We start from the raw sequence: 18,233 nt of genomic DNA on the forward strand, positions 1-18,233 counted from the left end.
CTTTCCCTTCTTCCTTCCCACCAGCGTTCACCCTCCGATGCTCTACAGAGGAGGACAATTATTTTGGCCTTTCTGTAGATAAGCATCACTGTTTTTTAGTCTCCTCTTGTAGAAGACAATAGTCCTATCCTTGCCTGTGATAGGAGATCTCACTAGTGCTTTGTATAAAAACAGGAATATTCCTTGTATCTGAGGGAAACAGATCTCCCAATACATCTTTTTCAGGACCGCTCATGGTGATCTCACGATTGTTATGCCTAAGCCACTCCCCCCAAATGGCTCACATTTTGGTGCAGAGGGTTTTGTTCTTGCTCCTAATTGCAAGACGATGCATTTTGCAGCTCTGAATTTCTTCTGGTTTCTTTTACTTCAGACCTCAAGGAAGACAGTTCTTTTTTCCTTGTCTTAAAAGAGCAAAGTTTCTCCACCCTCATCCAAATCCTTCCACACAATGTGTTTCAAGCAAAGGTTTTCTTTATATTAGAGGGGAGAGGCAGAATACTTTGATTTTGGTCATCAACAGAAACCCAAATAAATTGTATTTTCTGGACACAGGCTGGGGAAAGCTGTGTGGAAACAGTCCATTCACAGTTGAAATGAATCGCCATCGGGACTTTGCAAATGAAAAGATATGTTCACATCACTGATCCTTCAAAGGGTAGGTATGAGCAGAGATGTAGAGATGCATTATATGTGAAAGAAGCCCCAGAAGCACACATACCACTGCTTTGTATGAGTCTTTGAACCATGAGCTGCATGCCACCTGACAGAAAGTCCATCAGGTTTACTTATACCGAGCCCTGTACTGGACATGCCATCATTTCACCAGTATTCTTGGCATCTATAGCCAGTTTCTCTAGATAGTGACTAGTCAAGAGGAGAACATTTCAAAAAGAAAGAATATCATGACTTGCTGCTCCTAGCTACATTCATTACTCTCCTCTATAAAGATGCTAATTTCCTGGGCCAAAACTTTTTCTCTCACTTTCCCATTCTCTTTGCTCCCCTTTGCCTGAACCATGATCAAATTCGTCACTGTTTGGTAACTGGCTAGCAGATTGTTAGATTGCAATTAGACACACATACATGGTACCACCTGCTACATGCTTTTTGTTTCTGGAACAGCTGTTGGTTTCAATTTTTGCAAATTCAGAGTGAAGGAGAGGAGGGAATTTTTTTTTTCAGACGCTTTCATTCTTCTGCAGGATATCAGGGCATGTAACAATCTCAGAAGAGGATTTAAGATCATAGGTAATCATAATGTTTTACATAAGTTTTGTCAGTGAAACAGTAGACATTTAATGAGTTTACTTAAGGAGTCCCCAAAATTATATAGGCCCACAACCATATCTGTTTGTCCCTAGGGTTTTTGTTTTTTTTTTTTAACTTTCTTCTGATTTTAACAATATGCGCAAAGTAAGCCAAACAACTGGAAGTTTTATAAACCGATAGATAGGATATGAAATGATAAAACAACCAATGCACCAAAAACCTGCCAAAAGGTGAGATGGAAAAATCTCATTGCTCTATCTTGAATACCTCATTTAAAAGTGAGGGAGACAAAGATATACAGTGCATCATTTCCACGTTTTTCAATTCACTGACCCATAAGTCCATCCTTGAGTTTATCAATAATAGGGCATAGTTTTCTCAAAAGCATTGATACGTGTCGACTTAATTTTAACATCTTTTGTCAAGTCAGCTGTAAAAATGCAGGTAACAATCATAACTCCTTACTACTTGATGTTGTGACAAACACAGTTCTGAGTTATCTGGGGGGAAATGAATCACGCTATTGCAAAAGCCCAGAGCTGGCCATGCTCACTGAAGTAATGGCTCTTCCCTCTTGGGGAGACACACTGAAATATAGAGGCTTACTTGAGGTGTACAAACTGGGCTCTGGTAGCAGAATCTAGTCTGCACCATGTTATTAAAATCTGCACAAAAACTTCAGAGCTGTTCACTGTTGACATGGTTCCAACTAATAAGTATAAACAAAAAGCATCTTACTTCATGGGATTTGTTTGGTTTTATTTTGGGATTGTTTTCCCCTCAAACGTTCTACATTAAAAAAACAGAATTGGTGATAAGCATAGCTCCCGTTAGAAGGGCTGTACTTTAGCATTGGGTAGGAGAATACTTACTATTCCCTCATTGAATTGCTGGGCAGAAGCAGTGTCTAAGCACACAAGAAACATCTGCAAAACCTGTCCAAGAGCCAGAAAGCGATTTCAGGTTGTGAGACTGGTAGGCACTGTTGCCCTGTGGCCAAGTTTTCTGAAGCAGTATAAATTCCCTTGCAGAACTATAAAGTTGTAACTGACTCCCCCCAGTCTCTAGTGCATAGAAAATCTAATGCCATGCTCTCCTATTCCTTTTTTCCCCCTTGTCCAATATCTTTGCTATTTCAAACTGTAACCAGTTTATAGCTGTTTTCCCAGCACTCACTGCTGTTGCACATCTCCAGTCACACACGACTGGAGAGCACCTTGTGATGGGCTGGGCTGTACCTGTGCTACAAGTGCTGGACCTTCTCCCTGCAGTGGGACAACCTGGCTGGCACCAGGGGCCGCCTGAGTGGACTCTAAGCTGGTTGGGATTTCTGCTCTGCTTCAATAACACTTAAGCCATATAGCTCAACAAAAAGTGCTTATGGTTGTTTTCAAGGAGGCAAAGTACAAAGGAACTAAGTGCGTAGTGACAGAGTTGCAGATGTATTTAGGCACTCAGTGATGTGGAGAGACGCTTGATAGAGGGTCTTTAAATGAGATTTTAAACAGCATCTAAATTATGTGGCTTACACTTATAGCTCAGGTGCTTTCACAGTCTGCGCTGCCTATCTACATAGGCAGCTACATGCCTTCCTGAATTCAGCGCCTTAACAGTTCAGATCTCACTAAAATCTATAGCAAAACATACACTGATTTCAGTCACATGCCATGCCCCCAGCTACATCTAGTCAAATAGCCAGCTGTCTCCAACCCCTTCCCCTGACTTGTAGGCAGGGATGCACCTCACTCAACCTCCTCCATCTCCGAGTATTGTACTGTGAACATCAGTACTTACTGAAAAGACACCAAAATGTCCCACATAAGCTAGTGCCAATTCCAGCCATTGACCAGGAAGTATGGAAAGCCACAAAATCCTCAGCACCTAGGCCTTGGCCCCCTTGGTATATGAGCAGCATAATCTTTGAGACCTCATGATTCAGCTATGTGTTTGCATGGACTCTGGTGACTTGAGAGGAGATTGAAAGGGGTAATCCCTGTCAAAGCCTTTTGCTTTATCACTAAAGTGACAAGTGTTACAGGGTTAGGTTTTTTCCATAAATTCCAGTGAGTAAACCAGTTACTGACATGGAATATCACAGAGCTGAGCTAAAATTAAACTTTGGGGTGAAATTACAAATTATTCTATTGATCAAGACTAAATGATTTACGTTCATCAGTTCAGTTTCCATTAATTCTAACGCAGTGCAACAGGATGGCATCTTGGAATCCAATTTCCTCACTAACACTAGTCCTTCACATATTCAGAGGTATCTTGATTTTATTCAAGCACTTACAAAGTCACTGCTGCATTTTCATTTGGCCTTCATTTCCCCTTTTTTCACTGGAAGAAGCATTTTTTTTCCACCTGGGTTGAGCCTGAAATCTGACTTATGGCTATCAACACTGTATTTTTGCTTTCTCAGATAACTGAAAAGCGAGTCACATCGGAGACCTGATGTGCATCCTGGGTCCATAGGATGTGGAATGAAGCAGTATACCATTTAAGATGGCTGTATTGAGGGCACGCTACCTACCTTACAAACAGGAAAGCAATAGCGATCCCTGCTTGTTTCGTGAGGCAGGCCGCATCCTGAGCTGACCCCTTGCTGCATGTCATTCTTAATTTTCTGACACTCATTAAAACATTCAGTTGAGACCTGTGCGTATGCCCCTCCTGTCTGAGGGCAGCATTATTTCGATACTTTGGATACCCAGCAGTGCCTCAACGCAAGGGCACTGTGATCATGCAAACCCCTGGTTGCTCTTATTAGCTTACAACAGATTGCCATGTCAGCTTTGGAGAGCTTTCAGCTGAGCAAATGGAAATCTGCCTCACCAAAGTACAATGCATAAAAAGAGGGGAAAACAGGGATGAATATCAAGTGTAAGATGATTTCATATTGTAAATCTTAACACAAAAAGGCTGCTCTTGCTTACGGCTAATGTACTCAATTACTTGAAGAGACTGGGCTCTAGAAGGAGACGTGGCTATATCAGCTTACTCCTGCAGCTACTCAGATAAACCGGTAGAGCAAGTACCAATTTCTATTTTCTGGTTTTGGCAAATCCTCCAAGACCAATATCTGCTACACAAAAAGGAGATATAACCATTGCAAACATATGCAACAGATGGTGCTCAACCACATCCAATTCACAGGGTGTCAGTGATGTCCCTTTCACTATCTCCTAGGCAAAGGGGCAGATGTCCCTTTTGCTGTGTGGTTAGGGCACAAAGATCTGTCGTTACCACTATGGCACAGATGACTCCACATTGTAGCTGCAAAGCTGCACTGCACAGCCTTCCCCTCCTCCTCCCTTCCCTGTTCGACTCTGTGTCAAATCAGTCTGCGCAACAGAAATACACAAGACTACATTATGTTAACAAGACTGTGGAAGGTAACTACAGTATCAAGATATTTACAAAATGGATTCCAGGTTCCTAAACCTGTAAATGAAGTGCAATTACAAATGCTTTCCCCACATCTGTTGTTCTTGGGCTGCAGTAGACGACGATGAAAAAGTTCAGTTCGGGCAGGTAACAAGTAGAGAAATCTCTCCCATTTTTAGTAAATCATTACCTTCAACAAGGGACTTAAGGAAAATATCTGTTTTTCCCTTTCTACTTGCTCCCTACTCCCAAACATACATGATACACAAGAAACTAAAGTCATGTTTAAAAATATCTGCAAAGCTTGCATGCCAGCCTCTGAGGGCAAAAGTGGCACTGACAGTGGAAAGCACACTACAAAGCCTGTTCTGTTGCTGCAGGAGAGAAACTTCTTCCTCCCTAGGTGGTTAAGAAATATTTAACTATTTCAGTTTTATGAGTATAAAGTAACACTATGTAAAATTCAAGTAGAACTGCTAGGGTAAATTCATATTAGCAAAAAATTGAACTAAATACTGAAGGGATACAAAACATTTCTGGGCAAGCTGTGTTTTTAATTTGCACGATATCTAGTTTGGCACTGTTGCGTATTATTGAAGGAATGCTGAAATCATCCCTAAGGCAGAATGATTACATTTAATAGCACCATCTAGTACTGCTTGCTGTAATACTGCAACTGCCTGACTCCATAAAATGATCCTGGCAACCTCAGCAGCAGTGAATGGAATAGCCCAGCACATTGTGTCACACGGGTTGCAGTTCCCAGCTCTCTAAAAAATACCTGATAAAACAGAAGGATTAATCCTGTGATGTAGCTATTGCTTCAGCACCATGCCAACCATTTTTAACATTCCCTAAACACTTGTGCAGAGAGAGTTGATGTCTGGCAGGCCAGGGGTCAGATACTATAATATTGTATGGCCTTAACTCAGCAACACCTTTAAGTGCCCGCTCAGCTGCAAAACAGGGCACTGTCTCATCACTTCACTGTGTATTTTCTCCTTGTCAGGAAAGCAACGATGCTAGTGCTCATAAGCAAGCTGTGTTAAAGCCTAATCCTGCCCCATGGAATTCAGCGGGACTTGTGCCATCAACTTTAATAGGTGCAAGATTGATCAGTAAAGGACAGATTTTTTCACAGATAAGGGCACAGATTAGCAGGACTTGTGCTGATTTTCAAAATTGCAACAAGGGTCTACTGGCCTTTTTAGGTGACAGGTGCCTTTAGAAAACTGGTCTTTGCCCATTGAACTGGTTTTTCCTCCAAGAAAAAGGATGTCACTCTAGATCTAACTGCTTTTACCTTTTCATTATTGCCACATTCTCAACTTTCAACTATGATGCTATTGCTGAGGCATTCAATCCTGATGCTAGCTGCTGAATCTGGGCATAGAAAAAGAATCAATGACACACGGTGCTTTGTCAGAGTGGTAGAAAGAGGCAACGCAAAGAAAGCGTGACAAGCAGGAAAGCATTCTAAAGGTGCCAATAGTTACTGAAACTCTGGAAGAAATACATTTAACAAAGTGGATTTTCTTTTTTTGAGTATTGTAACATGTAGATCAATTGACTACACATTTAATTGCATGGATGAGTTATCCCCAGGTACTGAGTGCTGTACATTGTGGCACTTCAGTGTCATTCCTCAAAGTGCAATAGTGAAGGATGACTCATTTTTGCCCCTGGCATGGCAACATTCCTGCAAAATCCATCAATAGTTGTCTCATGTAGAGGTGGCTGCACCTAAAATTGTGCAAATAAGCCTCTGTTGTATTTATTTAGGTAGTTGGAAGAATCTGCAGTCTGGACTCCTACACAGAAATTCAGATCTCTGGCCAGTTTAGTGGCCACAGAAGAGATCACGCTTCTGGGCAAGGGAAGAGTATTCCATCTCATAAAGCCCAGAAGACAGAAATGGTTGGATGTGTGCCACTGGAGAAACTTATTCATTGGACTCAGCAACAATTGGAGACATTATTACAGTTCTTTCTGGATAGAATTATGGAAAAGTAAAAGCAACACTTATTAATGAGATGATTATTCATAGACTGTCTTTATCCCTCGCTTCCTCCACCAGTTCAGAATTGGCTGCTTCTGGGTCCCTTCACAAAGCCTCACAATGACACGAGAGCCTTCTCTGCAACTTAGACATCTGGAACAACTCCCCTGTATTTCTCCATTTTGCCACTTCTCCTCTGTCTTCAGACCTTGTAAGAGTCCAAAACTTGCTGCTTTGCAGGAACAGCTGGGTTTTTCCTCAATTGTTCTGCTAATCTTTCATATTTAATTTCTCGTAGATCTAAGTATTGCATCTGTCTGTAAATATCCATGAACGTTTGCCACCATTCATAAAATAGTTTTATCTGAAGGTGTTTGGTTTTTTTTAAATGGTATCTGTTTGACTTATGTAAATTGGCTAATGAGTAATTGTACACGTATTATTTGGAAGGAACAGTGAATGTAAGCCAACCACCAGAGCTGGCTCAAGGTTTCTTATCAGCATAAGCAAACTAAGTTGTGCTGCCCTGAGGATGAAGTGCCTAGGTTATACCCAGAGCTGGCTTTTTCTGCCACAGAAAAGTGAACAGGATCCAGAAGAGGCTCACATGCCCCATTTTCCTGAAGTAGCTGCTGTTTCATACATTCTCATCCCCCCTCCTGGCAGCAGCAGCAGCCAGTCTGGTTTTCAGGGCTCTGCCAGGGCCCATTCTGCCATCCCTACTACTGCCTCCTTTGCCTGTGCCTAGATCTAGCCCTGCCGAGCACCGGGAGATTAGCCTCATTCAACAGTAAAGAAAAGACCCAGCCTCAACTCTGCCTATGCTTTCTAGCTACATATATACCTTCATCTCACTAGAAATTATTTATATATCAATAATCTTGCCTGCAAGGGTGAAATAGAAAATTACATGCATCTTTATATACAGTATGTGCCAGCTTCCACCTTGTCTGGATTTTAACTCTTAATGAAATCTACAGCATTATGTTAAAAATACCACCTCTGCCCAAATTGCCAAGGTCCCTACTATTAATTGCTTCTGTCTGGTAAATAAATTAGGTAGGCATGTACATGTACACCCGTGTTCCCACAGACACCTACTCCATTCAAAAGGGAATGTACTTGTTTTGTGCTTTATTTGAACAATCAAATTGTTGCAAGGGCACTTGAAAAAAAATACAAACTATAAAGCCAGATATGCACAATGCAGGGTGTAGAATGATATGTCAGGGCCTAAGCATGCGCCAAATTCCCATTAGGATACATGCCCCAGTGAAGTCTAAGCTCATGCTTCATGATTAAGAAAGGTTTACTATACTTTAAAAATCCCACAACACACTTACTCCCTGGGCACAAGGCTGGAGTGATATAAAAGACCTTGTACTGCTCCCCGGCTGTGGGATACCTTTTTTTCTTAGCAACTGACCATGAAATGCGTAATAGTTAACATTCATATGCAATATATTCCAGCAAGGAAAGCATTGGGGATTTATCCATATAAAAGTTGTAGAACTGATGCTTTTGCTGTGCTCTCATTCCCCCTTCCTGCAAGATGAGGAGGGAGAGCATATAATGCAATGAAGACTAACCCATTCTGGAAGGAATGCAAGTCTGCACTGAAACAGTGAATTTTGCCCTTGAGGTGATGAATACAATCAAAGAAGAACAAACCGTTTTGCAGAATTCATTACATCTGTGGAAAGCAATCCATGGGTCTGTTTTCCAGAGTTGGGACAAGCTGTCTCAGGTTCAGCCTTGCGAAGTGCTGGGTCAGCTCTGGAAAGGAAGGGGTGGCTTGGCAGAAATAGTAAAGCTGGCTAGGGAGTAAGGGAAAACTGCCAAATCCACAAGCCCTGATTACAATTAGTAGAGTTAATAGACTCTTCTGTTATGAGATCTTTAAAATGGAAAAGAAAAGATTAGAGAATGTTTAGCCCTGTTCTAATGCATGTAGTCACATTAGCTGCCCCAGGGCACCCCACTTCATTTGCATTACACAGGCAGCAGAACAGGGATGGAAATGGTCCCTTTCAGGGACTAATGTCCAGAGAAGGGGTTTGATGTACAGCACAAGGTTGGCAGTGTGGCTTCCTACAGAAATACAAGGGAAGTGCTTGAAACAGAGAGGATGGGAGAAGGAGCCATGCCAGCCATCCTTGGTTTCCCACCACCCAGCAGGAGGTAGGGCAACTGAACATAAGTGAGGCCAACCCTGAACGCTAAAATGTCCCAAAAAAATAGAAAGTACAAAGGTGTCTCACAGCTGAGCATAAAATTAACAGAGAGTCAGGGCTGTTACGTTCATGTTCCCTCCAGACCTCAGGCATGCCAAAAGTAGTACAGTTCTCATTAGTAACTGCTGTTATCATTAAAATAAGGCTGTTAAATCATTATGGACTTAATACATCAACAAGAGACCACAACAGTCAAGAGATTTATCAATGAAGACACAGAAAAGGCAGCTGACTTCTGAAGCAGCCTAAGAGAAGGATACATAGGAAACAAAATAAAGGATGCACTGATCAATTTTTTTTTTAAATAAAATTATTCCATGTAATTTATATTTTTATAGTAATTATGTGCTGTCAGTCATTTCATATGAAGAGTGTGAATTTTTCATTTTACTGAGGGAAGATCTAATTTGGTATTCCCATGGTGAAAAGCTGATTATGTATGAATTTGATAATCAGAAATGATTAATGACTTAGTTGAGAATGTTAGTCTTATAAACCTGATTGAGTATGCACAAACAACAAGATGTGCTCTGATTAGAGGAGGAAGCAGAAGTAACTGCACTAGCACAAGTATCTATAAAATGCCTCTACCAAAAAGAATATCGCAAGATCTAGACATCATTTAAGAAGTTAAATACAGGCCAGCCTGATATGCACAAAGAACATACACACAGGTAGAGGCTGCTTGCTCAGCACTAATAGACAAGGACTCCACTTGCACATTTACCCTTAAGATATGTTATGCAAAAGTTATGAGTTACGTATAATTATACTCTCCCACTTCATGTCAGGAGTGGCTCTTTTCTTCCCACACAGGCCTTGTACAAGCTAATCTACTTCATCAGGTTTTTATAATACTACATTCTTCACCCATTTGGATAGAGTTGGATAAACTGACTTAAGACATTATTGTAGAAGACAGACTACAAAGAACCTACTGCCCTCTTTATAGTAACTCCTTTTGTCCCCCCAGGTTACTGATTGTCTAGTTCTATGCAGCCACTTTGTTTATGGAGCAAAATTCCATCCACATATTGGGATCTCTTTCAGAGCTCCTCAGCCTATTCAAAGCATTGGCACCAGCAATGAGGAATAATTTCCCTTATCTTCCACACCCCTTTTTTCTCAGATATTAGGTGAGTATTTATCAGGAATACAGTGAGATACTGTTCAGCAAATACACTGGCATATTTCTACCACACAATAATCTATGTTTGTATGTAGGTATACTGCTTAACAAAAAGAACGAGAACTTTCCCGCTCCTCCTGCTTGAGGAGGCCTCAGGATTTGGTTCACATACTAAAAAAACCAACAAGAGACACAACAGGAATCCAAAGATCTAGGAAGGAATCCAACCAGATTCTCACAGGGCATGGGAAGAGCTATTTTAAAAGGCCAGCAACCTGGTACAGCAGAAGTAAGCACTCAGCAGGGCTTCCCTCTCGCTGTGGAAAAAGCCAGAAATGCAAGCCTTTGCAGAACATACGTGCTCACAGCTCCATGCTCAAGTTACACCCGCTTACAGCACCCACTCAAATTGCTATGCATCAAGTAAGGTACGAGGATGAGGGAAAGAAACAGAAACAGGGAAGGGAGAAATGGACTGAGGAATGAACGTAGGCAGCTTCCCATCAACCAAGATGACTGATGTCTCCCTGTGCTCTGCCCTACCACGTGCCTTACCTTAGAGGTAACCATCTCAAGACACAGCTCCATTTTCCTGTGATTTCATTCTTTGGCTCTCCAGTGGAGATCCATAATTGCAGCAGTGCTGGCTGCCTGCGGAAGCCTGGGGCCATGCCATGGAAATCCCTGCGTGGCCATAAAGAGAACACAGCAATTGAACGGGAGGCACAGGAAGGAACAAAGCTTATCTAATACTTCAGCTCCACAAACCCAAAGTAGTGCTAAAGTAGCACATGACCCCAAAGCTGATACTCTGGGATGTTTTTTCTTGAGTGAAAAGTTTGCAAATAAACATTGATTTTTGAAGAGTTATACTGTTTGTACACATGAAGTTTACCCTGTGGGCCCAGATGTTAGTGCTTTATTAAATGCACACATTAGAGTAGACTCGCAATAAAGAATAGTGTGACTGCCGCCAATTTTTCTTTGGCAAAGCTCCAGCAGGAAATAATCCTGTGTCAACTATAGCTCTCTCCTTTGGTACCACACAGACTCAGACAATGCATCTGTTGGATTCATTTAAATATGTCCAAGTCTGTGTTTCATTGTTTTAAAGCATCAAAGACTTTTGCTGTTATAAATCATAACAAATAATCAGTTCTGAACAATAAAACCACATGATAAAAATGAGGCGCAGCTGTTGCCAGTCATTGAAGGAGATTGTAAAAGAGAAAGGAAACAGAATTATAGTGCATGTTATCTAAATTATTTTTTTGAAGACAAGGTGCTAACAACATCTCTCATTTTAAAGGTGAAGATTTTTCTATAACATCGAATCACCATAGTTACAGAAATATAGCAAAAATTACTCTTTATTCCAGCAACAAACTTAGTGTATTATAACATCTGGGGAGCCAGGGAAACAGCAATGTATTTCCTAAAATACCTGGCATTGCTCCAGTGCTTTATCAGCATCCTTAAAATACAGGCAATTGAAAAAACACCATTATTGCTGCATGATATGAATTTCAGACAAAGCCAAAAGTTCAACATAATTCCATACAAGTCACATCTGATTTGGATCACTCTGTATAATACACAAGCAGTTTAGAAGACTAAATCCTATTTTCAAAACTGTAATACAATATTTCCATGTGTACTTTGTGCAGCAAACTTTATGTTCTGTCTTTAGAAATGGACAAGAAAAAAATTAAATAAAGGGCCAAACTTTTAAAAATAAATGCTAATTTAGTAGGTGCTTTTAAAAACAACCAGAAAAAGTGTGTATATTTTACTCAGGTGTATCTGGAACCCAAAGACTCTGTATTACTTACTGTTCATATTGAGAATTATCACTTAGCTAGACACATGTGGGTTTGTGGACAACAGTCCTCATGTTTACTTTCTGATTCTTCCCACAGCAGTTTTGAAAACCTGGAAGTGTTCATCAGACCAGAATGTAGTTCAGCTGCAAACATTAATGTTAAAATATGTTTGTCAGAAGCCACAGGGGGCTTGTAATCAAAAGGCAACTTGGGTTGCCTTCTGGGGGACAGCATTACAGAAAACACTGCTGTTTGGGAGGTAGAATTTTTCTGATGATACAAATACCATGCTTGAGGGCAGCCAGACTGATTGACTAGGGGATCAATTTATGACCCTTCCACTCTGGGTACTATGTGGGATACAACTGAGAGGGATACTACTCAGGTTCTTAGTCTGATGACCTCCCACATTGCCAAATCTGTGTCCCATTAACTTTGCTGGGACTGACATTTTCTGTGGGAACCAAATCTGAATTACAATCCTATCCTTCATTCTCTTTGAGCTCTTGAAACTGCTCTTCCCTTTAAGATTAAGTACCAAAACATCTCCTTTGTTTTCTGCAGTCTTGGTCTTGAGTATTCCTTATCAAAAAATGTTAACTCTGTAAACTCGTTCTCTTGTTTAGAAACAGCTGATAGATTTTCTGCAGATATAACAACTATCACACAAGAGAAATGCAATCTCAAAGAGAAATTGTATTTTAGACTGTAATGTAACTACAGAGCTAAAAAAGAATTTGATAATATCAGCTGATCCTGCATTGACAGACATCAGTCAGTGTTTTGTCTTTTCATCATGACTAAATTTAGCAGAGCTGGGAAAAATTGGTAAGGTCATGACAAGATTTCTACAACTCTGTGCATGACCTTGAATACTGTAAGTCTGCTAGTGTAAGATGAGATGATCCCTTCAGTTACTTAATTTCTTTGTTAAGGGCAGCAGTCCAAAGAGATTTTTTTCTAATTAATTTCTGGAAGTTACTGTGCCAATCTGAAGAGTAAGATTCAGCAATGCTATAAAGCCTCTTTAGAATAACTTATTTCCTTACAGAGTTGTATCTCTATATGTTAAATGGGACCAGTCAGAAGTTCACTGGAATTACGAGAACGAATTATTACGAGAATGAAAAAGCTAAAATAAGAACACAGTTGTAACACAGTAACGCTGTGCTTTTTGTGTAGTGCAGTGGTATGGAATATGGATATAGTCTAAATGAAACACAGGAGCAGTGTTGACACAAGGCAAGCAGTAAAATTGTTACCCAAAATTCCACTTTCCCCTCACATACCTAGGATTTTCACTGAATGTGTTTAACACGAGATGTGGCATATGCTATCTTACACCGGCTGGTGGATACCCTGCATCTGTAAGTAGGGGTGATAATGGGAAAGAAAATTAGAACACACACACCCCTTCCTCTATGCCTTTTCCACCTGTAGCACAAGGTCCTTTTGCTGCCACTGCCTCTCAGGGAGGTCTTGGAACGTTGCCCAAGGAAGGTGGTGACTCTGATAAAGTCAAATGGCAGCAATGTGACCCAAGGTAGCAGAGATACTTAAGTAGTCTTTGTAAAGCCCATGAACTGCCCACAATACCAGGCACTACGGTGTCAAAAAGATACTCTTTGTGCATTCTTTGAACTAGCAGAGGTGACCTCTGCAGTTTAAAATACCTGTGAGTACTCCTGGAGGAGAGTCAAGAATCCAGAATGATCGGAACAAACCGAAGAAATGCCCCAATGCCAAGAAACTCAGTTAGTAGAGAGAGGTTCAAAGAGGAAAGAAAAAGCCCGTGTACAAATACCAATCAGAAAATAATCAGCACAGTATCAGAATAGCAGAAATTATCTAGAGGGCTAATTTGATTCACAAATGGAAGCTAAAAAGCCAATACAGAGGGCTGCACCAGATTTTGAAAGGCTTACATAAAGCTGTAATGACCCAGAGGAGAGTGCAGGAATCCCAAAGAAATTAGTAATCTTTTCAGGAACACCTAAATAGGTGTTAGTCAAGCAAAGGAAAGAAAAAAGTTGATTCTTCCAATTATAAAGTTATAATTTCAACAAATGTAAAGTCAGAATCACGATCCATTTGTTTACCATGACCAAAGAGAGCAGTACAATAAGAAATCATCTGAATTAGCACCACAAAGCCGGACTGGGTCCTCAAAGAAACTTCCCAGTAAGGCTGGTGGAACACCAGAACCAGCTACGTAGAGATGCTGCAGCATCTCCTGGCCTGATGATTTTAACAGAGGTTAAGCAAACAGCAGTTCTGGAGGACATACACACCTTGCCATTGTGCAGAAAGTTGGTTTCTTGGCTTTCTCTCAGCCCTACATTTTTATGACTATACAATTCATTATCACCCTGCACGTTAGGAGAAACACCTCAGATATATCTCTGAAGGCATTTGCTTGGTCTCCTTCATATCTCTTCCAAACTTCCCTTTACTACAGCACTTTAAAGTAACAAACAATAGCTTAGGCTGTTGATGCATGGAAACAGAAATATATAGATGCTGGCCACCAATATCTTACTCACACTCCCCATCTGTCTCATTCAAGCTGCTGTTCCTTACAGCATAGTTAGGTAGTAAGCTCTTCAGGGCAAGGAGTGAGCTTTTATTCCATGTTTGCTTAATGCCTAGCAAAATTAGACCTCCTTCTACAGTGATAACACAAACAATAGCAAGATTATTAGAACAATAAGGGATATATAAGAAATATAACAGTTTGAGAAATTAGTTTGTACCTTAGCCTATACCTGCCAGGGAGCAGCAAGGGCTGGCCACTTCCTACAGGATGGGAAATTGGGAACCACATACAACAACACAGCCAGCAGAGCAGAAGCCCTCCTACGGTACCCAAGCAAGGATAACAAGACAGGTATTGGGATAGCAGACAGGTTCAACCAAAAACCTAGATCATTAGAAATGTTCACATCAATGAAGCAGATCCAAGGTGCAGCCAAGAAATCAGTCCACAAGTCAGGACGATGCCTAGTGAAGGTAACCAGGGTCTGACACAGTTTAGTGGTCTCCACAGCAGGTCTATATACAAGGCAGGTTAAAAGTCAGACCAGGAATACAGCCTGCAGATCAGAGTCTAAATCAGCAGAGCCCATAACTAAAGACAGGTAATCCTACAACCTAGCTCACACAGGGGCTAAAGGCCCAGGGCTGAGCTTATATGGAGCTCCTGGGCCCATGGGCAGCAGGTGTGGGTGGAGCCCCCAGGTTGGTCAGGGCAATTAAGGGCTATTAGTACACTTAGAACCATTATAATATTACTGCCTGCTAATGCTAAAGTAATAATTATAGTGCTGTCTTTTGCCTAACGTTACTCATCAAGGATAAGTTTGACTCATTATAAATGCCATTTTTGTAACTATGTGTCTTAAATTTATCTTTCAAAGCCTTCTAATGTAGTTATTAAAGTAGTCTGGTCACACACACAGAGAATCTAGTTTACATGCTTGGGTATGATTTATGCTGCATTTTAATGGACCTGCTCTGAGACAGTGATTTAAAATGTATTTGAAATGACAGATGAGAAAACTGTTTATAGCATACTTCATTGAAGGCCCCTGCACACACACTTGACTAAGTTCTATTTCACCCGAAATATCAGTAAATATGCCAGTATTGCTGTCATCCACAGGCTATTTTAAGTACCAGAGTCCTAAAATAATTTCAATACAAGGATTAACAGAGGGCTACAAGCAAGTAAGAGAGCATTAATGGATAGTTTGTGTAGATGTTTCATGCCTCTCTTTTGGGGGATTGCTTTAACATCTGCCTCCCAAGCTGAAAAAAAAAAATGTCCCCAACCTTACTGTCCCACCTGGCAAACCACTAGAGAATGTCCCTGATGTTCACACACCAGTCCCATTTTGCTTCATAGAAGCACATAAGGTTGTTGTAGTTCTTGCTCTGACAAAGCACGCTTGCCCTTAAAGCTCTGGGCTTTAGTCATTAGGAGATGGAAAGACAAAGTGTTAGAACAGCTGGTACGGAAGGAAAACGTAACCTCAGAAGTGGTCAGATGCCCGACAGAATGTCTTAACTTTAAAATGTTCTCTGAATACAAATAAAGCCTAGAAATGTTCTGTTTTTTTTCAAATGTTATTTTTCCACTCAATCACAACAAATCATAATCATTACCTGTCACAGCTGGTAACTGCAGCTGGAGTCTGATTTGATCTCAGGAGATTATTACGCCACGCAGATACTAATATCTCAAACTCCGCAGCTATGACTGCTAAGATCAGTTTAACAATTCTCCAGGAAACCAGTGGCAGACTGAATAGAAAAGAAATGAAAAGCCAAAACTTCTGTAGAAATGCTAAAGTTTTGGATTATGTGAGTACATTGATGTAAGCACTTTCAGGTTCATCTATACTGTGACTATTTTTTTTCAAGGGAAATGCACCTATCTGCAAATTTTGATAAGTTGAAATAAAGGAACCAGGAGGCTATACTTCTGTTCTCTATATCCACTGTACTGCAGCAAAAATATGGATACTTCTCATCACTGAAATAACAAAAGCTGGATCCTCCAGTGACAGATTGACAGGATACCTCATTTATTATTGTAATAGTATTATCACAGATTGTTACTGTAGAACCCAGGTGTGTGCTCAGACCCCCTTGTATTTGGTACGATGCAAACAGAGAAAAAAAAAAGCTGGTTTGTGCCCCAAAGCAAGTCACTAGCTAGGTACAAAGGGAGACGATAGGAAATGTGTCCAGACGCACAGACATATTGGGAGTAGCAAGACACAGAAATGATATAGGGGAGCCTGGTTTCGCCATCGCACTCCATATTGTAGTAAGATTTTGTTCTTTGAGATTGGGAGGTATTTTTGCTGACCTCATGATAAAGAGATTTCAAAGGAGCTGTTTGGAGGGCAATGCTGTACAGAAGTTTAAACAGCCTTCCTGTGAACTGAGAGGAGAGGACAACACAGACATGACGAGCAATAGAGACTTGCATGTTATTACATGGGAGATCACATAGGCTAGGAAAAGGTTTAAAAGTGAAGCTCATAAGACAGAAAAAGCTAATGCAATGAAGTAAAGCAATAGAGGAGAATGAAGTGATCATTATATATTTTGTAAGAAAGAGGGGAGTTAAAGTTGTATGCCAAGTAGGGAAAGCTGCATTGTTGGAAGCTTATCATTACGGTATGTAAAATGCCAGAAAAAAAACCCTGCTCTTTATGCAAAATGGCTGTTCACAGGTAACTTACATCTGCAAAACTACCTCTAAAACACAAGAAATACTTTAGTTATCACTTCTTTTAATAACAGACATGATAGTATCTTTAGTAACAAATATGATAACAATAACTCATTTGTAAAACAGGGATATTGTCAAGTATTTGCAAGTTATAAAGCAAACCCTGTGTAGTCTCTATTTTAGTTCATTATTAGGACAGACACTTCTTGCTCCTTTGCTGAAGCTGACATAGCTCACAGTGACTATTATGGATGTAAACATTGTGATGCTTTCAGTTGTGTGTGTGTGTGTAAGATAACCTGGTTAGTTTTTGTAACTACAGACTGTCTTAAACATGCCCACCAAGAAGTGTGTTGATACAAGCGTAATTATGTTGGACTGTGTCACCGTGCAATGGTACATGAGTTCAGTGTCTTAAGGTTAATTTGTTGGAGCAAAATTCCTCGAGGGCAAAACCAGCTGTAGAGTGATGCAGCTCTTTAATCTGGTTACAAGTAAAAATCTCCACTAATGGCTGTACTTCAGCTAAATCATTTAATTGTATGATTTTTAACTGTCAATTTTACTGATAGAGGCCCCAGTATATATGAAACTAACTCACATAAGGGACTTAAGTTTGCGTAACTATCTTTTCTCATATTGATATCAATATATTGGTGTGGAAACCATTTACACAACTGTAACTGTAGTAGAACAGTTAAAACGACACAAGCTGTGCAAGGAAAGTCGAGTTTCCTTTGCTGCTACAGCAGTCAATTTCTTGCTGGTGTTACTCGTAAATGCTTAATACAAGAAAATCCAACGGCAGTTTGGATTGCTTTATGTATGCATTTTTGTTACCTTGAAACCACCTCTGCCCACAGAATTTTGTCTGAAGCCTCCTGTCAACGAGCAAGAGGTGCGAGTATCTGGCTAACACTGACAGGGCCGGGGCGAAGCCAGCGCTTCCCGGGCGTTTGGGAGGGAAAACCGCCCCGGCCCAGGGCGCGGGGGTGGGCCCTGCGCCCAGGTTTGCTCCAAGCGCGCGTGCACAACTTCGGCATTTTGCTGTGAGCCCTCGGGACCAGCATTAGCCTATGGCGACCGGGAGCCCGCCAGGCGCTGCGGCACCGCGCGCCTCCGCACCGCGCAGCACCGGCACGAGCGG

Source organism: Pygoscelis adeliae, unplaced genomic scaffold (genome assembly GCF_000699105.1).
Source record: "Pygoscelis adeliae isolate BGI_AS28 unplaced genomic scaffold, ASM69910v1 Scaffold298, whole genome shotgun sequence".
Classification (NCBI taxonomy): domain Eukaryota; kingdom Metazoa; phylum Chordata; class Aves; order Sphenisciformes; family Spheniscidae; genus Pygoscelis; species Pygoscelis adeliae.